This window comes from Cydia splendana, chromosome 8 (assembly GCF_910591565.1).
Source record: "Cydia splendana chromosome 8, ilCydSple1.2, whole genome shotgun sequence".
NCBI classification, from domain to species: Eukaryota; Metazoa; Arthropoda; class Insecta; order Lepidoptera; family Tortricidae; genus Cydia; species Cydia splendana.
The window spans coordinates 22,469,384-22,492,931 of record NC_085967.1 but is presented as its reverse complement, the minus strand read 5'-3'; the positions used below and the strand labels follow the sequence as shown (position 1 = coordinate 22,492,931).

Here is a 23,548-nt window from a genome sequence, read left to right as displayed (position 1 = left end):
GTGCCAACTTTTTGAGAAACGACCTAACATGATATTTAAACAGCGCAATTTCACCGTATGTTCTAAAAAAATCTTCAACTGAGTTACGAAAAATATGGTATTTTCGTAACTCGATGGTGTATTTTTTTTATCTCATGGATTTACGTATTTAATTCCACTCAAAAGAGCTTTCCAACTAGCCAAATACGAACTTCGTGATAAAATAAAGCAAACTAATTGTGCTTGGATTTATTAGAATTGTCTCGACGCGTAAATGTTGCCTGTTGAAAGAAAAGTAATATAAGCTCGTATAAAAATTGAAATTTTTGTTAAAAAAACTTATTGTTCTCTAGGCACAATACTTGGTCTATTTTTGTTGGTATTGTACGATCAGTTATTATCTGCGCCACCGTTATTAATTCCGACACGGCTCCTCCGTCAATCATCCTCGACCCGACGCGTCACGAAATTTCCAACGATCCCTCTACCGATTTATATTTATATTTTAATTCCCACTTTAACTCCTTTTCGAACTGGTTTGATTGTATTGGCGTTTTCATTATTTTTAATGACTGTTATAATTGAATTATTATTAAGTTTGCGAAAGGCTACTGTTGAAAATGTTTAATATATAATTATGTTAGTTTGCGGCTGTTTTGATCGGTATTGATTGAGAGTCCCAACCACTTCATTAATTATATTATTTTATAAATTGTGGCAAGAAACGATAAACCTAAAGATAAAAGTAAGTCTTGATCAATCAGCCACATCATATAGCAAGTAATATAAATCAATTTATTAATATAATATCAAGACGGAGGCGTTACCCATAACGCAGACTTCATCAAATGATCATTAAGCAAAAAATATCTGCATTTCGGTTTAATAAATGTACCTACAGTGCGCTGTAAAAGTGCATGGACACTTTGTGAACATACATACACAGTACGCAGGTTTGTTATAGTAATATAAGTTTCACTATTATTTGAATTAACACGTCTCTTTTCGGTAGAAAATCAAAGATATGTGTGAAATCGCTTCCAGAGTACAGCCATTTACAGCGAGTAAGTAGCCAAACCTTAAATAAAAATGAAAGAGTAAAATTAGACAAAACAACTGACGATATATCTGAAATAGCCATGATATTGATACGTCATGATTTCTAAAGAGACAGTCCGCATAGAAAAATAAATGTAGGTACCGAGATTTGATTTCAATCGTGATTTTAGCGTCTAAAAAAGCTTTATTTTTACTATGTCCAACCCTAGTGCTACAGTTAGTGCCCAGCATTGGCACTGAAAAGTAATTCCTGAACTGCAAATCATTAAGGAACTGCACTCAACTCATTTGCATGCGCTCTCGAGGCTCGACCGAACTCTTAATAACGACCTTAAGGGTGCTCAGTAACGCAGGTGTGGATAGGGCTTTATCTTCCTGTAGCTTTTGCCATGTCCACGTCTAAGACTCTTACACTCTTAAAAATGTTAAAATGAGAGGAAATGGAAATAAAGAAATTACAAAGAATGTACAATCATTAGATGCTAAGCAAACTTTTTAGGGTTCCGTACCCAAAGGGTAGGTACAACGGGACCCTATTACTAAGACTCCACTGTCCGTCTGTCCGTCGGTCTGTCTGTCCATCTGTCCGTCTGTCTGTCACCAGGCTGTATCTCATGACCGTGATAGCTGGACAGTTGAAATTGTCACGTTTTTGAGGATACATATTCAACTGGAGCATCTGACCGAGCGGGCGATGGAGTATGGACAAAATTTTGGCAGATTAAAATATAAAATTAATGTAAGTAGGGATGCACTGATCCGTGTTAAACCATAACACAGGTAAATAAAACTTTCTTAAACTCCAAGCAACATTGAACTGCACAAACGTGTCACATCTTACACCGAGCCGTCACAAAACAAACAACATTGACAGACATATTGATCGGCGACGACGCAAAAAGTGCAAGACTTGTCGAAGGGCTCGAAGGCTATTGCAAAAACGTAGAACCAGCATAAACTGGTCTATAGATACGTAGTAAGTATGAGGTATCGGAGAAAGAGTGGATACTGGCCTAGTATTGGACTGTTAAGTGTGAAAGAAACGTCAAAGAACCAGTGTAACCTGATCCATAGATCCGTAGTAAGCATGAGGTATTGGAGAATGGTTGAATACTGGTTTGTGCCTTGGACTGTCAAGTGTGAAAGGCATTGGAATGAAAGACAGCCAAGGGGTGTTACTGCAAACGCTTATCAAACGTAGGCTATGCTCCGGTGAACCAGTAAGCTCTATGATATAAGTTGTTTATTATTATCTACCTTTATTTGGGTACAGCAACTGTTTTCCTTTTCTGTAAAGTTTTATTTTGTGCAATAAAGGGTAAAAATAGTAGTTTGTGTTACAAGGGATCAAAATGATATATTTCCGTCAAGGGCGTACATTGAATCCTGAATGAAGCGATGGATTGTACAATAAAATCCCGAACGTAGTGAGGGATTCTAAAGTAGAATCCTGAGCGTAATGAGGGATTCAAGTGTTAACGCCCAAGACGAAATAATTTTGATACCGTGTGACACATACTGCTTTACACATCAACTATGAGGTAAATAAAAAAATTGTTTGTGTTGACACAATTATTATGTTTCAAAATATTATTTAAGCTAAAAAAAGAATGCAAAAAATAACAAAAACAGTGTCCTAGAACAGAAAAGTGCCACTTTGATCCCCCCTAGCAGGGAGGAAAAGTGCCACTTTGATCCCTCCTAACGGGGAAGAAAAAGCCCTTTTCCGAATAGGTGATGTGAAAAATACATAAATGTGTAAATCACCAGTATTTTATTTCCATCTTCACCACTTATGTAGATCTCGTTCCTCGTTCAGAATTTTCGCACATGTGTAATTACTGTAAAGTCACCTGCAAGAATATGTCACACAACATAGGCCGCAAAAATATCTGACACCATCTTATTCATAGAGCCATAAGAGCGTGTCACATATTTTTGCGGCCTTCGAAGAGTAACATATTATTGCAGGTGGCTGTACCTACACCAGCATTACAGTGCGTCGTATATATGTCGTAGTCAGATCGTATAATCCGCCGTATTACATTACGGCTAGCCATTTTCAAAAACAGGGGCGTTTTGAAATGCGGCGGTTCGACAATTAGCCGGATTGTCATTGCGATACGTTCTTCAATAAGGCGGCCTACGTTTAGCCGCATCGTACTACTATTTTATATTGTAGAGTGACCAGTTCTTTCGGTCGCCTACGTAACCGGAGTTGGACAATGTTTGCAATTTAATTTATTTTTACCATTGTCCCACGTCCCACCGCACTACATGTGTTTCTTTTCCAAAACATTTCCTCCACAACTTCGGGGGCAAGCGGGGCTCCTATTTCTGGGCCGTTTGCCCCTCGGGCATCTGAAGCTACCTAACGAACCTAACCTACTTACCTACCTACGCTTTTTTCCCCAAAGCGTAATGTTTTCACGGACGTCTCACTAAATCAATAGGTAGGTAGGGTAGGTTCGTTAGGTAGCTTCAGATGCCCGAAGGGCAAACCGCTCAGAAATAGGAGCCCCGCGAAGCGGGGCCCGTCTAGTTAAGTTGCGGAGGAAATGTTTTTTGTAAAGAAACAGTCCCACGAACTTCAGATTTGATGGACACCCCAGCGTTTGTCAGGCAGCGCCACGAGTGTTAAAAATGGGAACTAAAAACTGTCAAAGCGGCGGCTAATGACTCGCTGTATTACATTACGGCTAGCCGTGTTGAAGAACGTATGGCGCCGAATACATTCCGGCGGATTCTCATTCAGCCGCATTCAATCCGGCTAATCGTTAAACCGCCGCATTTCAAAACGCCCCTGTTTTTGAAAACGGCTAGCCGTAATGTAATACGGCGGCTTATACGATCCGACTGCGACATATACATAATATTTTGTGCTAGCCGAAGCTTATTTCGCATGCCTTTTTTACCAGACTTATACAGTCACCTGCAATAATATGTTACTCCTCGAAGGCCGCAAAAATATCTGACATGATCTTATCGCGCTTACAAATAAGATCGTGTCAGATATTTTTGCGACCTTCGTTGTGTAACAATATATTATTGCAGGTGACTGTACCACAAGGCTCTGAATCTACTAATAACCCGGCAGAAGATTACTTCTGTATCATACAGCTAAAACGAATATCCAGTTATACTGGTCGACCCATGACCAAATTGACCATGCGGTAAGCAATACGAAAACGTGGCAAGGAGCTGACCAATCGAGCGATCAGTCGGGCAATCGGTTGGTTAAATGCACTCTTTGATGTGCTAGGAATGCGCTCAATGAAAATAACGTCGAGCTGATTAATCCTTCGTACGGTTATGCTAAAATGCTGATAAATATTGGACTTGAAGTTGAAATATAGGTGAATATTTATCTGCGGTCGCATGATGATCAAGTGTGATACTGACAATTACAATTCAAATGTAATTTTTAAAACAACTAGACAGACAGCTTAAATTTTGGACATATCTAACCACGCGCCTGTTTATTTAAAAGTTCTGATTAGTCATAGAAATATGAAATCCAATAATTATTTATATGTAGATACCGTAAAATCGGGTTACTTTAGCCCTGGAGAGTAATTTTGGCCATTGAGACTTACTCGGTCCGGGTTAATATTATTGCACTATAATTATGGAAATATGCCATGAGGTTGGTTTTATCTAACCTTTGTTGTTTTTATGTTTTTATTAGACCCTTTTAAATGAGGTTTTCATGTGGGTCAAAGTTACCCTGCATTGGGTCAAAGTAACCCGAGTTTACGGTATCTCAATTTACTACAAAACAGCAACTCACATTTTCAAAACTAAAGTGGATAAGTATATTTTTATGACTTAAAGATACAGTTCAATAGCAATTCGAATATCTTTAGCCATAAACCTTGCCCAGGTGCACTGTATAATTCCTGTATAAATCGCAACAAAAAGTGCACGGTTAATCGCATCATGCTATCTGCAAAGCATCGCCGCGGCCGCGGGCGGCGAGTGATTGATGCGTATGCGCTGGGGTACTAAGGTGCACAGAATAACACCCTTAGGGCCACTTGCACATTTCAGTTGGCTAATCCCGAAAGTGCAAGTGGCCCTTATTCATAAACTTTGAAAACCAAGTTTTGACCCTTTTCAACGAACACAAATTCTAAACTAACAGATAGAAAGCAAAAGACAGAATTCCGGTTGATACGGGCCTCAAAGTCCGCTTTCTGGTATTTTCTCCTCCGCAACGCACTGTCACCGGCAGTCACTTGTTATTTTTGAGAGACCACTGACATAAGGAGGTTAATTTAAGATAGATAGAAAAACTATATTGCAAAACATTATCATGACAAAAAAAATTACTTATGACAAGAGTCAAACTAAAACTTTTGTCTAAACTAATTACTAACTACATACTAGGATAGGAGGAGGAGGAATCTATCTCTCATTTTAGTGTTTATCCTGGTTGTGATCTTAGCGGCTGCTTTGGAGCCACTTTTAGACTTTTTCTCCTTCACTTTTGCGAGATTATTGGCAAAGTTGTCTCTTACAGTGTCAAGCCAGCCCCTTCCAAGGCTACCTCTCTTAAGTACTTTTAGCACAAAATCAGTAATATGCCATTGATCTACCACCTACACTACCTACATAGAATGTATCTATAATAGTTAAAAACTCTTTTATCCTCGTAAGACCCAGGGCAATTTTGGCGCTTTTGAATTTGGAACCTTCTTTCATTTCTATATGAGTTCAAAATAAAATTTAATTTGTACTTGTACAAGGGGACTTACGAGGTTAAAACTTAAAAAAACATTGGAAAACTTACTTGAATAGATCCAAATTTTGAATATTGTCGTAACCATTTATTTTCCTAGACAACTTATTGCGTGACAATTGAGTGATTTCAAATGCCGTAGTACCGCTGCACGCTTATTCACGGCTTGACGGTTGAATACAGTTTATTATTAACTTTATGAAACAAAGACTGACAAAGGATACCTAATATTGTATGTACGTTTAGAACTACTCGCTCATAAATATGCAGGAGGAACAGGTAAACTATGTTGGAGATGTTTTCAGACCCAATTACATTCGTCAAAATTCGTAAAGTCCTTAAAATGCAGTAAAAGCAGTGGCCAGATCATAGAATTTGATCATTTTACGAAAATGATGGTTAGGTTAGGTTTGACTTTGTCATGCATGATGTGACCAACCGATCACGTCATAAAATGATTGCCACATCATGAAATCATGATAAGATTTGGCTACGACATATAATACTAGCTTCTGCCGGTGATGCTGATGATGATGATGATGATCTCGAGCTACTTATTATCTCCAAACCAAATTTTATCTAAATCGCCATTCTAAGGCAACATAAACCGCAGCACATTTCGCATTAATATGGTTTCTCTCAATTCCTTTGAATCTTATTGTGTAACGCTATCGCAACGCATTTATGATATATTATTGATATAATAGGAAATACAATAAATTTCTACCTTTACACCACAGGAAATAATTACCAATAAAATCATATGACTATTGCAAAGATTAACATCAGTCCCTTTAAGTAATATGTATTTTATAGCTCACTCAACTAGGCGACATCCACAACATCGAGGCTCAATACGGAAATCTTGAACATAAAATAAGACAACTAACACATCTAATAGAACAACGATTTAAGTAACTAGAGAACGTATACACGTTAAGGCGTTCTTGCCAACGTATTTATTTTACTTCGCGTTGAAAATACCAGACATTAAAAGGTCTCAAATTATTTCACACCCCCACATCGATACGTCATCTTTATTACAAACTGATAAGGTCCGTAATCGGGTGGCTTTCTTTCGGTGTACTACGTAGGTGTGACACGATGATCAGTCCACAATTTGATTCGGAATATATCGGCCTGGTCAGCGGTAAACAAGTGTAGGTGGATGCGGGTTCGAATCGCGAAAGTCCTATTCCAACACTAACCCAAAAAGGCAGTATCTCTTTAGGAAATTCATAGTGTTATACGACCTTTTGAGGGAGAATTGATCCAAGTGTGTGGCCGCAATAAAATGCTGCAAAGGACCAAACGGTCCTTCGAGCCGGATATATCGATATTGAGTTTTATTTGACTTAAATGTTGTTGTTTATGTTATTGATGTGATGATAAAATCGTTCTATAAGGGTTGACGTTCATTTGTCTCGGCCTACATGAATAACAGTATTATAATGATATAAACAGTGGTACCGTTCGAGGATTAAGGTTAACATGTAGTTTGCTTATGGAAAGTGATAACACTATATTACAAATCAGCAATATAATGAGATATAATTTACGTACGTATCACTGATGCCTAATCTATATAGATACATTAAATAACTAGTGGCTCTGAGAGCTGTAGACCTTGCGATAAGCTTAGAAAATGTAGAAGAGAAAAATACTTATTTCATTGTCATAGTGAACTCACAATGGTCTTAAGCACCATACCTACCCTATTGGACCTATTGGTGCTAAGTTATTTTATTGTAGTGTTTTTGTTTTAAATAAAAAAAATCGTTTATTCTCATGCTTACTTACATCTAAATACATTACATTCTTCTGCCAAACCACAGAGCGGTTTGTTGGCAGACGAGGCTCCTATTATAATTAGTTTATGTAAGTATTAGGTAGTTTATTTATACGTAACTTAAACTTATAAAATAGTCTTTTTAAATAGTTTCATATTTTGCGTCATTTCGTACCAGTTACATACTAACTGTCCCAAGGGTGGTCACTTAGTCAGTAGTATGTATGCCAGACATATGTCTGTGTCAAATAAAACGTCAAATATTTTGGAAAACGTCGTTAATAAAATAAATATACGTAAGGAAGTTGGTTTAAAAAAATACGTAAAAATGGACGTAAATGTTCCCCTCTGTGACAATGACACCGTATTTGACGAGTGTCGGGGGTCATTGCCGCTGGATCACGCCGGCAGCTAATTGGTGTATATTGATCAAATCAAATGATTTATGAATGTTTTCAATTGAGTTATTTGAACTGAATGAGTGTATGAAGGCGATTCGTCACTGACTGAATTCTTTTTGTTTTTACTTCGCTTCACTCCGTATAAAAAATGCTAAAAACTCTTGAAACTCAAAACTAAGATATTGTACATTTTTGAAACACTTCCCGGTGTTTGAATGAGCTAAAATTTCACATACTACCGTGCTGTTAGTGACAACTAGTAATAATATGCTAACATATGGCGGATTCTATAATGCAGTCGAAAGTCAAGGATCTAATCTACGGAAAAATGCAGCCAATTTGAGTTTAGGCTCATGAGAAAGGAATGATATATAAATAAAGCTAAGGACATTAGGAACACACGAGGATCAAGAAAAAAAAAGATTTTGAGACATACTTGTTTCATTTAATTGTTAGTCTATATTTTAATTGCATATTTTTGGGACAATTTTCCACTGGTTTGAGTTTTATAATTTTATTTTTGATCCTTAAACTTGTTTAATACTTCAAGGTCAACCGCGCTCTTGACTTACTTATTCAAACACTGTTGAGGTAGGTCACGTCTGCGAATCAATAATCTGTACCTACTCTGTAGAGTGGTTGCGACCAAGTTTGAATATATATATGTATGTCTTATATGGATTATTATTATATTTAGCTTGTCAATGTGGTTGCGAATCTTATAAGCCATTATAGGTAGCCATAACTTGTCAATGTGGTTGCGAATCTTATAAGCCATTATAGGTAGCCATAACTTACTGGGCTTTATTTACACCAGTACGGCTACCACCAGTTTTGACATTGACATAACGCTCACGTTTACGTAACTTACTTTCTATGCATCTCGCTCGTACTCGCATATGCGAGCAATAGTGCAAGCGAGATGTACAGAAAGTAAATTACGTAGACGTGAGCGTTATGTCAATGTTAAAACTGATGGTAGAGGCTCTGATGGTGTTTAATTTTCTTCTAATGCGCAGTTTAGTGTGTTGTTGTTAAGACAGTCGGTGGCAAAGTTATTTATTTACTTTTAGATGTTAGCTAGAAGAAAAGATCCCTTATAGGGATAAGTTCACTCTTACTTTCAAATGTAAATCTGCTGGTATCTATCCTTGTTTCGTACAATTAAGTGGTTTTTACTTAATGATCTATGAGGTGTTCAAATAGATAGATAGAGATGTAGGTATAATACTCTTTATTGGCACATCTCAGTAAAAAAGATACTCAGTAAGAAGGCAAGAAACAATTGATTAAATGTAGAGGGAGACTACAGGCTGTCTTATCGCTAAAGAGCGATCTCTTTTAGACAACCTTTGGGTAGCGGGAACAGAGAAATTAATCGAAAAAGTAGGTAGGTAGGTAGGTATTGGTACGTCTTCAATAAACAGTCATTTTAATTGACCGAAGCGAAGCGAAGGTCTACGTTTTGACTCGGGCATTTTGCTTTCGTATGTCCGGATGTTCTCCTCTACAGGTCGCAATTCTTAACCGATTCTCGTGAAATTTTGTGACCGAATTTTATGACTAAATAAAATTTTTTTGTCAATCCGGTTTTTGGAAATTTTTAAAAATGGCGGAGTCGTGATACCTGGCGCCTAAACAAATAGTCGTATCGATATCATAAGACTTTTTTCTTTTTGAAACATGTTTACAGAGTTAATAGCAAAAAATGCAGAAAAAAATTATCGCTGGTTTAGGCGGTATTTAGATATTTAATTTTAACTAATTTTAATTTGAGAAGGAGTAGCTAAATTTCGTCAACCCATCTAAGAACTATTTGGCTCAGTTTGTAAACGTTCGCTTTTTCTGTTTGCACAGAGGGTCTGGGTTCGATCCCCAGTAATTGTATGCTGGGATATTATAACTTTTTGTATTTTTTTACACATAAATTTCGTATTGTTTTTCTTTAATTTACTATACACCGTGTTTTTATTGAATTCCGTTAACTTCGGGGTATAGTTAAGTACGTTTATAAGAACTAAATGGCATAGTTAATTTTCAAAAAAAATTTTTTTTTTTGTTTTCTTTTTTGTTTTTTTTTTGTTTAAAAAGTAATTAAATGTAGCATATAGCGTTGTTGTAACACGGGCATTACATTTAACTCAACCAAACAATTGAAATCTGTGACATATCAATGTCATTTCGTACATCAATCGACCGAGATTGTACTTAAGTTTAGTAGCAAATGTATGAACTCATTCTAAACACTAATCAATATGTAAGCCGGCCCTAAGGCAAGTGTACACGCTTGTAGAGGCCTTATAGTAAAAAAATAAATTATGGATTATCTCCGAAATGGACTTAATTAGAACATCGGTGTCTTTGAGAAAGTTGATTTAAGCTCAGGAATGCACCCTTGAAATTAACGGAAATCAAAAAAAACACGGTGTATTTAAAGCTCTTAGCACCATGTTATTTCAAGCTCTGCTCGCGAGGTCTACAGCTCACAGAGCCACTAGTTTTACTTAGTTCCTTCTACAAGTTCTACATCACACTGTACATCAATATTAGTATCCACAAAGATTGTCTGCCCTATCTGTCATCGAATGTATCTATTCTGACATTAAACGAAATGGCATTGAGCCGTCGCAATGATCGACGGGTGACAGACCGTTGTCTCTACGGTCTGTTTATGACATGTCAATTCTGAAAGGACATATGACACGACGACAAATCTAATGGATTTTGAGCCCACACGCAATTTTGCGTTTCTCAATTAGATATAATTTAGGGGAATTCAACCCACAAGTCCCACAACAATCTATGAAATAAAATATACTAGCGACCCGACCCGGCTTCGCACGGGTTAACACATTATAGGTACCTACACCTAAACCTTCCTCAAGAATTACTCTATTGATAGATGTAAACCGCATGCAAATCCGTTCAGTAGTTTTTGAGTTTATCGCGAACAAACACACAAACAGGCAGACGTGGCGGGGGACTATTTTGATTACAAAAAATACTGCATCAAATTGGTCAGTAGCACAATAATCTCAAGATGTCTAAGTCGCCCCTTATCCAATCACACGTCTTGAAGCAAGACACACATACATACAGGTGGGTTAGTCTCCGGCTAGCCTTAATCCCGTCAGTCTTCCAGTTGTGACAGGAGAACATTTCCTGATAACCTCAGCAGGTGAGGGAATGGCTTAGTAGCGAGTAGAGCGGATTATTAAGTAGAATTACTTAGCCTCTGCGACTTCGCCTGTGGACGTCGTTGAATGTTTCAACCCAATTTTTGTCTTCTTAGGGATTCAATCTGAGAAAACCTTTGTCATTGGAATATTGGGATAACTTCGAAAGCGCGATATTGGGATAATTTTGAAAATTGCTACTCTCTACCAAACCAAGCCAAACACTGTATACTTTGGCAACACTTACACTGCAACTTACAAGCCATCTTGCTCACTGTTGCTATAGTAGGAAATGCTTCAAGTTTAGTAAATAAGTATTCGCAATTTTAAATTTGCCGGATTGTAATCCAGAAAAGACAACCAATGCTATACTGGTTGAATCCCGCACGTCTTCTCTCATCTCCGCTCATTTCCGCGTCACTGGAAAGACAGCCTTACACTATGTCCTAACCCTTATTCCCTGGCGGTTATAATCCTTGATGCGCGCGAGTTTGATTACAGGCAACGGTACAGCTACACACTTTAGTGACCAATAATAGACCTTAACACTTTGCAATAAGGTTTACGTACAATTAATTATTTGTGAAGATACTTGAGTGTTAGATTTACGCTACTCTTGCTAGCTTTAAAATAAGAGACAGGGCGATTGCGTGTCGGACTCTGCATAATGAAGGGTTACTGTATTTTCATACATAAGGTACGAAAAAAACAAAATAAGTACTAAAATTTACAAATATGGTGTATCTGCGGTGCGGCGCTCAAGCCGTCTTGTTGAGAAGGAAAGATTTTTGGAGAAATCCCAAAAACAGGTCAGGGTACAATATTTTTCATTGAACTCCTAAGTTTTATTTTCTTCAATACGTATTTCTTTTCTAGGTTCAAGTTTAACCTTTTGAACGCCAAGAACACCTAAAGGTGTCGTTACTAGTCGTGCCCACCGCACCAAGGACCGCTGGTGTTATGGCGGACACTGTCAAAGTAACCGTCACTGTTAAGTACTGGATATACGCACGGGAGGAGACGCGCGGGCGGCGGGCAGCACGCGACGTCATCGCGGCAAGCCGCGAGCGACCCGCGGCCCACCACTTCGCTTTACCTACTTCACCGGCAACGGACGAATACCGAATCTAATTTTATAATTGTTTGGCCGGGCTTTTTCATGTAATTAAGGCGGAATAAACCAGCCTATTTTGATACAGTCCGCGATTTTATTTCTACGTCCCAGTAGGACCCTAACAGTCACACTTACGAGTAGGGTTTACATTAGCTCCGTTGCGCCCAGGATCTTGGCGTTTGAGTGATGTTTGTGTTTATAACATAAAGCGTTCAAAGGGTGTAACACGACAGGTGACAGACAATTGGTAAATAGGTTTATGAAGACAACAATTACTAGAGTCGGACCAAGAAAAGTCTGCAGCGGATTTGATAGCCCACGCAGTGCAAGTGTCATTTATACGTCATAATTTCATAGAAGTTTGACGTTTAAAATAACACGTGCACTGCGTGGGCTATCAAATCCGCTGCAGACTTTTCATGGACTGACTTTAATCATGACAACTTGACTTCCTTTTTTTTTATACATACCTTATTTATTAAATACTAAGTAACTTCAATGTTCCCCTTATTACATTACTAAAGTACAGTAGTTTAACTCTAGCAGACGTTGACAGCTTACTTTGTACATAATCGGTCATCCCAAGACACGTCGCCTTTGTACCAAAGAGATTTACGTTGACTCGAGGTAATTGCAGTTCCCTTGACCAACCCAACCTTAGAAACGGCATAAGATAGTAGGAAAACTGAGGCACTTATGTCTTTTTAGATCGGAATAGTAGAGGGGGATCGCTAGGTGAAATGGTGTAAGTTGGTTGGTAAAGTATAGGGCGTTTGTGACGTTTCGGAGTTGGGTGGTGGAGTGATGAACATGGCTGACTTTTACAGTAACTTCAAGAAAGTGACAAAGGATATTGTATGTACAGTTACTAGTAAATATAGGTGCAGTATTTTTTTATATCTTTTGCTTAATATTAGTACCAGTACCAGTAGTATGTTTGGGTATATCGTAAGTATATTCGCATAGGTACTTACTTAGGTACGTAAATAATGGCTGAAAGAAATGTTTTAGCGTTTGGTACATGCTTTGCGTCAACATTATTCTAGATCTGTGGCTTTTGGTTTTAAAAAAACCTCTAATATGTAAACATCAAATATTGCCGAATATTACTTCAAATTGAAAATCAACATTTTTCCATTTCAATAAAGCTCGATGCTCTTTTTAGCTAGCCTTTCCAGATTCTTATAAACCTAACCTACATTGGTTAATATGTGTATGTACTTACACTTCTCTGGAAAAAAACTAAGGTAGATTTGTAAACAATTCTGCTTATAAAGACCATAATCTCCGGCAAAAATTACCGCTTTCGTATGACGAGCGTTGATTGCCTGTCCATCCGTCTGTCCGTCCGTGTCGGGATATCCTTTGTTGTTCTATGTTAGCGTAATATCAAGCGAAATGCGAATTATTTATGGAAATGTAAGGGAAAGCGTAGATTATAAAATGGATAGTGGACTGTTTTGTTGGAGACAATACAATAAATGTTTGAAATGAAGTGTCTAAGCCGCGTTGAGTCGACGTGTAGATATTCTATGGTGTAACAGTAGGTAATAGACTGTGATTAAGATGACGATGATGATTATTCATACATTTGAAGAAAAACATTAATTTAAACTATCGGATTTTAAGGAATTCTCACTCAACCACCGACATTGAAAATTGTCACACATTTGACTCAAAATGAAACGCTAGTATGAAAGTCCGCGGAGACCAAGGCAAGATTAGATAGACTGACAATTCCAATAGAACTCCCGATAGTCCCGGCACAAGATGTCTCCCCGTGGCAAACTGGCGACATTTTCAGCGACATTTCTACGAATATCCACAACATGGTTGTTGTATTGACAAGTGACGGTTGACAGTGCATTATCGATCCAAAATACTATCAATATCACTTGTCATCGAGAAATATAAGAGTTTTTGAATGAATATTTATCGAGCTGTAGATGTAGGTAGGTCATAGGGAACAACTGCAAAATCAGATGTCGATATTTTTCATGTACTAATAAATTTCACGGTTGCTTCTAGTAAATCTTGCTACCTTGCAGAGGTGTGGCTATACGATGAAACAAAATACAGTTTATTTCTTATTATTACACCTTTCAAGTTGGATTTAGCCACATTTCTTTACCAACGGAAACTTCAGACGGAATTTATAATTAACGTTTATAACACGACACAAATCCATCAAGCTCCAAGATCACTAATTGCAACTGCAAAAACGTATTTTAATTCATAATAACATACTTGCATTGCTCTCCACCCCAAAGCAAAACCAACTATATCTTCAACTGTATAAGATATCGTTTTGAAGAACCATCAACACAGTAGATATGACTATTTGTGTTGTACAAGCATCATATCGCCCGGGCGCATTAAGTCTCGAGTCACTCTCAATCACTCAGTCTGTCCAGACGTCAGTCATAAGCAAGACGAACGGGGGGACGCCTCCTTCCCCCCCATCCCCCTGTGGGGGCGAGGGACTGGTCAGCTCTTGAAGACAATTTACTGAACAAGTCGACTCGACTGGGATTCCCGTTGAAATTTATTTGATGGAAGTTGCAGTATGCCGCGTTTTATGGAGGTGGGTGGGTGTGGGGGTTTTTTCACCCTTTTGGAGTACATGCTTGCAGGTATAAGAAGAATTTCAAATAATTACATGTAGGTATGGTCCTACTGTCCTACATTTAGAATATAAAAGCTTACCTATGACTTTGGAAGAGCTACTATCCCCAACTGATGTCCTAACTTCCCAAACAGAACATTTTCAAGTGGTACTCCATGACGGGAAAAATGTAGACAAAAACCTGTCAAAGACAGTATAAACTATACGAGCTATTATCCAAAAACAAGCAAGTATAATAACATATCAAATGCCCAAATGCTCCTCTAAAAAATAACTATAATGACAAAAATCTTTCAAAGTTAACACCGTTATCGAAAAGGCAAGAATAGAAAGTGCACAAAACGTGCATATATCAAATGCCCAAAAGCGCCAAAGACAAAACATAGTAAACAACGAATTCTCAAAAACGAAAGCACGCTCAAACGGTGAGTTAACATCATTATCGGACGGGCGGGGCGACGCGTGTCGCTCAGATGTCGCGGCCAGACGTCTTTGTCGACCGTCGCTTTATTTGGTTTGCAAGGCGACGCTAGAAGCGGCGTTTTCAATTCTTTGTGGTTACGCGGTTTTGTTTTGGCCTTTTTGTTTTTGAAGTGTTCTTTTGCGATGCAGACGTTATGTATTGTGTGGACTGTAGATCGTGTTTTAATGATATGTTTTATGCTGTGATTTAGGTAATTAATGTTAATTTATATCTTGATATCCACTACTATCATCTTAAAATAATAGAGATTTAATGCACATACGTACTTAAGATGTCAACATGAAATGTTCGCTTTACCAATATTTAATCTAAAGATCCCTGTTAAATAATCAATTAATCACACAGCTGTATTCAAACATTTTTTAGATTTTGTTCTAACCTTTAACTATTTTATTTGTCAAAACTATTGTTCTTCTCAACTTTAATAATGTAGTTTACCTTCTTTAATTTGTTGACTAGTTCTTTACACACCTATCACTATTAATCAATGAATTTGATATAAGATTTGCATTATCTTTATAATCCAAAATGTCCTCCAAATGTCTATCCCCGCTTAGCTCTGCGTCTGACTCAATCAAACTTGACAGCCCAAAGTCGATGTGGGTCGGTTGTCGGTCATTGATTTTTCCGACGCAAACTGAATCGTTGTTTAGAATAGCAGACGGGCTGGAGTTAATATAGATAAAGGAAATTTGGTTTAGATCGAAAAAAATGTCGGCGCCACAATTAACGACATTACCAAGGATAATATTAGAATTTCGGTCTGTCTAGTACTGAATAAGTAAGGATGACCTAAAAGGTAGGTAGTAACGAAAACGTCATCTCACCCTCTGCGGTAATCGTATTAAAGGCAAGCAAGGAGCTTTCGTCAGTTCTTGCCGGCTCCAATACATTTTGATGTTTTATTGTCATTACAAATTTAAACAGAAAATTCTGATAAACTTGATTATTACATATTTCGATGGGTGTGACTTTGACAACGCGCTTAAATTCCTTTCCTTTTGAAGCTTGTAATATTTATATTTCTTGTGATTCACTTCCTTTCACTATAAACTTTTTCTTCCCATCAGACACACGAAGACGGATGCATTCAGAACAAAACACCAACAAACATAGATTTTCCCAGAAACTAGACGTCCAAAGAAAGAACAATTCATCAACTGAAAAGAAAAACGAACGCAAACCATATCTTCAAAGTAAATCTGCATCACTGCACTCAATCACACACAAGATGTACTGAACCCTCTCCTATTTAATTGACGAGCTACTCCATCAAAACAATCTTGAAGTCCACAACATACTTACAAACTACACCCCAGCCAAAGCAAATTCAACGCTATTCTTAAAGGAGTAAGAATTTAAGAATTCACATGGGAAATTTTCACAGATAATTCGCTCTGCTGACAAACTGCATTTACAGCTGTGACAGGCAATAATGATCTTAATACCGAAGGGGATATGGAAACGGGTCGTAGAAAGTTGTTGAAGATGTCAAGTTTAAACGTCACATGTCACTGAGGGCTGCCAAACTGAAGACGTCCTTGTCCCGGAGACGGAGCGTCGATGGAAGGCGAAGAAAAATTTCATAAGGTCGCGGATAAGGTGACGGTAGATTAGGGATGAAGGTGTTAAAGATGTAATTGGATATTTTAGCCCTAAAGATAGCTTGGAGAATATTGAAAAGAATTCGATTCTACCTCCCAGGGTGCTGTCAGGTGTACGGATCAACTGTCAATTAACACCTGATTTTAATATGAATCTCAGGTTGTTGAAGATATTAGTGGCTCTCTATGTGTGTTAGTCTCTAAAATTTGGAAGGTAAATTTGAAGAATTTTTGAATGCAGTTTACCGATTGGCTCTTTTTTGTCCATGTCGAATTATTTTAAATGCTAACTTATGTAACGAATCAAAAATGGCATAATGAGCATGTTTTGAAGAGAGAAGTCGTCAGGAAATTTCAAGATTGTCAGCATTTAACTACAACAGTTTATGATGGCCGTATGGACCAGAATTACTCAGACTTCTCGGTTGACACTCAGCCATGACTTGCAAATGCCAGACAAAGTATGGCAATGTCAAAATTTCTATGAAAATACGACGTTTATAATGACACTCACTCACTATGTTCTATTCAAATCGGTGCAAAGTTATCTTAGACGGCTCGACCTTGGCAAACACAAGTTGTGTTTGTCCGCTCTCTCATCCCCCATGTCCGAACCCAACCCGTTGGACAAAGTGAGTTCCGTACCAAAATAGTAAACGAAGTTTGACAAATAGCGAACAGATGTCGCCTCTACGGTGGGAGGTCTTTTTTCACGTTCGCGCCTCGTTGACGATTCGTGGAAGAGATTTGGAGCTTCGAATTAGACCGGTTAAGTTTGGTGATGTATGGCTGTCTATTTACTTACTGATCAGCCTAAAGAGTTACTGATTGGTTTTGAACAAGATCTTGTAAAATCAAGATAATTTAAAAGTTTAACTCAAGTGTTGTAATCACGCGCACTAAACCGTAAAATTTGACTTCTAAATTCTAAGTTCTTGTACTCGTAAAAGTCCAATAAGAAAAATTTCTTAGTAGATTGCCCAGGAATATAAGGATATTTTAATCTGAAATATCTTTTCATCTTTTATTTTTTATTTACCTAAGTCAAATTAAATTTGTTTTTTACAAATAGGTATCTATCTTCAGATGAATTTGTCAAGAAAAATGTAAGTACTTACTGCTTATTAAAAAATATTAACCTTCTTCACAATTATTACCCCCGTAAAATATGACCATTTGCTACCATTATAAAAAACAACTCAGTCCACCACTTGACTTAATTTTCCAGCTTAAACAAGAATCAATCATTCAACCAATCAATCATAAAAATCCCGCAGAAATTAACAATAATCCAACCAATCCGCATTCAACATCAATCTATCAATCAATAAGTCGCGCTAAAGATTGAGATATTTCACTCGGGAGGCAGACAGAGGGGGGCAAGTGTAGGTGGGGGGCGGTGGGGGTGTTTACCGGGCCCGTGACGGATATATTCTCTGTAGACACCCGTCAATCACCGGGGATATGATGAGAATAATATTTCAAGGAGGTGTACGCTGCTTGGGCGGTCTTGGCAGTTGGTTTTAGATGTTATTTGGGGCGTTTTTAAATGTAATGTAGATTATTGGTTGAGAAGAGATAATGAGAATTGTAATGTAATTTAAATCGAGTCGATTATTACTGACACTGATTATCCCTAAGGTTGAAATATCTTTACACAAATCTAAATTAGCTGCTCATAACTATGCGTTATTAATCGATGTTGTGTCTATAAGTATTTAAAATAAATTAGTACAAAAGTACTTCAGTTGTGACTTTGTATATGAAATCAATGTCATTTTATTGTTTATAAATCACGTGTAACGCAATACTAGGTACAAAATTAATAAACAAGAAATTAGCAATTAATGTTATGTTATGATAGCAAACAGTTCATGAGAACGAATGAATCCTTAGCCATTTATAAACTGTAGATATTAGGAAACAAATCAAATTTATTATTTTATAGATATATTTTGATGTGTGTTTATATATTTTATTTTAAGAAAAAGTACTATTCAGAGGGTTAACCCTTTATAAGGCATAAAGGTGTCAGGAATTATGCAAAATTGAACCCTATCACTCTGAAATAAAGTTAAAAATCATGTGGGAAATATATTCCCTCTGCCTTATAAAGGCTTAAGTCACTTTTTGTCTCACATCTATTTCAGTTTATAGTTTCTACAAATGTATAAAATTATTCAAAAAACAACGATCAAGAGTATCAAGACAATGTGTAGACGTCAATGTGAAATCAATCAAGTCCGAACCCCCCTCCTCCTCTTCCCCCCCTTGACCTGTCGCGTATTTACTTTTACAGCTGACGGCTGACGGATGGCAAATTAAACTATTTTAGAAGCTTTTTTTATTTTTAAAAGTTATTCCTACAAAACATGCTTATTTTAGCATATTGTCTCTACGATTACTTAAAAAATTGATGTTATAATGACACAACATCCATCGTAAATTTTACCAAGTCCTAGATTTTTGAAACTTTCGAGTCAAATATCTCGGCCATTTTTAATTTTAGAGAAAAGTTTAGTAAGAAAAAAGTGATTATTTAATCGAAATCTTGTGTTTTGAAACCCCTATGTTTTCTTCATTTTCTCAAAAAATTCTAAGTCCCAGAAACGGCCCCCCTTTGGTACAGTCTGACCAAATGAAACAATTGGTAAACAATAAACAACTAAGTGTATATTATGTCAACTAAAACATTCTACGACATGAAAGTTGGCATTTTGAAAATTTACATTATAAAACACAGACCAAACGTTTAGTTGGTAACTGTGCGGTTGGCAAATGAAAAAAAAACATTTGATAAGTTAGGAAATGAAAATTCGGCGAAATAAAATTCCGCCAAACGTGAGTTGGGAAGTGATAATCGGCCATACCATTTTCGGCGATAAATAAGAGAACCGAAATATCATACAACATAATTATAAAACATTTATGAATCCCTAGCTATTAAACCTTTGTAGCACAATATTAAGATATTATGAAGAAAAAATTACAATCCTGTAACATCATCTTCTTGTATTTTTATATAAAGCAGAATTTTTAGGACTATGACAGTGGCTATGAGGCTTGAATTGAGGATTTCTCATAACATGGTGTGTCAGAGGATTTAAAGGTTTAAAAAATATCTTGCTCAAAAGCCACAACTATCAAGGAGTATCAAGACATCTTCATCCGTCCATCTCCCAAATACGTGTAGACGTCAATGTGAAATCAATCAAGTCCGAACCCCCTCCTCCCCTCTCCCCCTTGACCTGTCGCGTATTTACTTTACAGCCGACGGCTGACGGATGGGGGGTTTTTTGTTTGTGGAGGATTAGGGATGACCTGTTATTGGACATTCTTTTGAAGGATTATGTCTGGGTCTTTAGATTGTTCGAATTTTAATAATTTTGTGTACAGTCTTCAAGTAGCGTCTTGAAATATTTTGTGTTTTGATGTTATAGAATAATAGTAATTGTTATTACTTAGTTTTATATTTTAGCACGAGGTTAGATGTAGTGCATAATTATTTTCCATCGTATTTCTCGGAAACGTTCGTATTAGTCATTCTACTTCAGTCAACCTCAGTACTTTTTGCACCGAGATAGACTGAAATCGCAAGACACATTCGTACGTTTCCGTGAATAAACGATGGAAAATAATTATACACTACATCTATAAATAATATACACAACCATGTAATTTTAATACTTTGTATAAGGGAGCGTGCAAATATGTAAATGTTAACAGGCAACAGATAGACAATCAGACACAGTTTTTGGTTTAAGCGTGAAGGAGGACCTCTGAATCGATTTAAATGAAATTTGGTATGGAGACAATTTGAGGCCCGGGGAAAAACAGAAGAGTTTTTTCGATCATCATCATCATCAGACGAAGTCGCGGACAGAAGGTAGTTGTAAATAATTGGTCCTTCACCCGACAAATCCACCTCAGTCCATACAAAATGTCCCAATTTTCTCGCAAAGTGACACATCTCTTTGGTTTAGGGGTTGTTAGACTCAATCACTAGCAAATCGGGGGCAAGTTGGAACAGATCGCGCGGACCTCTGGGTCACGAGGTCAGGGAAGGATTGTTTTCGGGATTGTACAGTCAGCATTAATAGGAGCAGATGAAACAACGCTCACAGAGAATCTACTAATAGTCTACTAATAGATATTACCTCTACTGTAGATGTAGAGGTAATATCTAATGTCTGCTTTCTAAAGTACCTATCTGTCACAGTCTAATTGTTATAAATATATACTTTATATGGACAAATTTAGAGGAACGCAAAAACAAGTTTAATTACTGGATTACAGCAAAGTAATTTCAAAATTAGTAATGAAACTTTTTTTTTGCGGACTTCAAATTTGTCTAAGAGTGTATTTCTTAAGGTATCAGAGAATGGTAGATACTTTTGACGCGTAGTCTGATCCATTTTGATGTTGACTGTTCAAAGAGTTCTAAAAAAAAGCATTCCGCCTAGGCAAGGTATTAGCACATTTTATGTAGCACAAATCAGAAAGACTTAAATGAAGTAGTACCTAAGCTTTCTCGTTATTTCATTCTTGTAATCATTTTTTGTACTCATTAGACAAGTTGGCAAGCGAAATTACATTTTTATAACACTCATTGGTGAAAGTAAACACCGATAGGTGATATTTTCTATGGAGAAATATATCCTTAAGATGCTTTAATAAATAACTTTGTGTATGCAGAAACGACTAAGAAGGTGACAAGCAAATTTTCAATGACAATAATTAATAAAACACACATGTAAAAATTTTCAGTACTAGAAACTTACATGGTCAACCGCCATTAAAAATAATCCGCACGTCAATTAATCGTAAAAGCTGTCAATCAAACTGACATACATACAGATTGATGAGCGTTAATTTGATCAGTACTGACGTTGAGGACTCCATTGACTTATTTGGGAGAGGTTAGCCTTCGGCACTGACTTACCTGTAAAAAAACAAAAGTTCGGTTAGACACCAATATGTGTATCTATATAATCATAACCAGAAAAAATACAGTTTACGATATATAATTTCTCGAACGAATTCAATGAAAATTATATAAAAAATCGTAAACAAAACATATTGTAAACTGTGTGTATAATTATAATAACCAGTAAAATAATAGGTAGACCAAATTTTTGACCCAAAGTTTCGAACAAGTGGTAGAGTCATTATTCAAAAATATTAGATTAGATTATGAGTCAAAAGTATCTAATAGCTTAACTAAAACATATACATATGTCTCTATATTATGTAGAACTATTACTTGTTAAAAAATCTTTAAAACGCGAACTGTAACATATACGGCCCGATTCGAACTTTAAGATACGTCAGTTAATAGATCAAGAAACGATACGGATTAGATTAACAGCCATATTCGAACTTTAAGATACGTCAAATAATAGATATGAAAACGATATAGATTGGATATGTCAGTGTCAAACAAGTGTCAAAAGTGACGTTTCTAGATCTATTAATTGACGTATCTTAAAATACGAATCGGGCCGATATAATATATTATATCTCTTGTGTACTTGTTGCATCAATGGGCCCGATTTGGATTTTGAAATAGACATCTATTAGACATCTTTTAGACATTACCAAGATACGATATGGATATGTTTAAGATCTAACCTGTCAAATTTGACATTTGCGCGATTCTGGAGATACTGTTGAACGATCTCCACAGGATATGACGTAGAGGTCCAATTCACATCTAATAGATATAGATATCTATTAGATGTGAATTGGATCTTAGACTTTATCTAAGGTAAAAGTGACATTGGTTGCCCGAATTGCGCTGCAAAAGAGAACTAGTTGATATCTAAACTATAACGTATCTAGAATGGATCTAGTACGTGTCGTCTCTTGTGAATATCTTGAAGTTCGAATACGGCAGTATAGTGACATATGAGGCACATGGAGGACTCTACCTAGTCTTATATTTTGTATGTATTTTACTTCTTTTGATTGATTTTTTTAAACCTCTGATTTCATACTTAAATAATACGAACTTAGTTAAATTATTGCTACCATTCCCACGGAAAATTAATTAGAATTTCTCTAATAATATATTAAAACAAAATTCTAAATTTTAATATCCATACATCAATTCATAATCACTAAAATTATGGTAGAATTAATTACTTTAAATGATTATTTAAAAGGATCTCTCTATTTATGTTAATATAATATTAGAATAAGAACGTAAATAAAATTAGATATGACCTTAATTCGCCGAGAGTGACATTTTAAAGTAAAGAAGTGAATTATATTAATAAAATATTTCAATTTTAATATTGATGAGTGAAATAGAGCCCCAACGTAACCGCTACTGCCACGGAGGTCCGGAATTAACGCGTGATATGGCTATTTTATTAATTTATTTATTTAGGTTGTGTCATTAAAGATTCTAGACGGATGTGTGATGAATCAGATAACAGTTTTATAGAGTCTGTGCGGAAAGAATAGAGTCGTGAAATGCATGGGATCCAAATGGATCCAATACATTCTACGACTCTTCTCTTTCCGCACAGATTATTTCTAACGATTCATTGGCAAACTAATGTCAGATAAGA

The 23,548-nt window shown here is 36.6% G+C and overlaps 1 protein-coding gene and 2 long non-coding RNA genes across 3 annotated transcripts in view; 1 reads left to right on the top strand and 2 right to left on the bottom strand.

The window, feature by feature from the left end:
• Window positions 1–23,548, bottom strand: part of LOC134793005 (protein tiptop-like) — a 371,990-nt gene that overhangs the window by 91,653 nt on the left and 256,789 nt on the right. The gene's annotated exons all lie outside the window — the stretch shown is intronic.
• The window catches only part of LOC134793037 (uncharacterized), a 209,016-nt gene that overhangs the window by 46,350 nt on the left and 139,118 nt on the right, over window positions 1–23,548 (bottom strand). The window lies entirely within an intron of this gene.
• LOC134793289 (uncharacterized) lies at window positions 14,332–16,738 on the top strand. The gene is made up of 2 exons (XR_010144533.1): window positions 14,332–14,843; window positions 16,440–16,738. It is a non-coding gene; the product is annotated as an uncharacterized LOC134793289 (long non-coding RNA).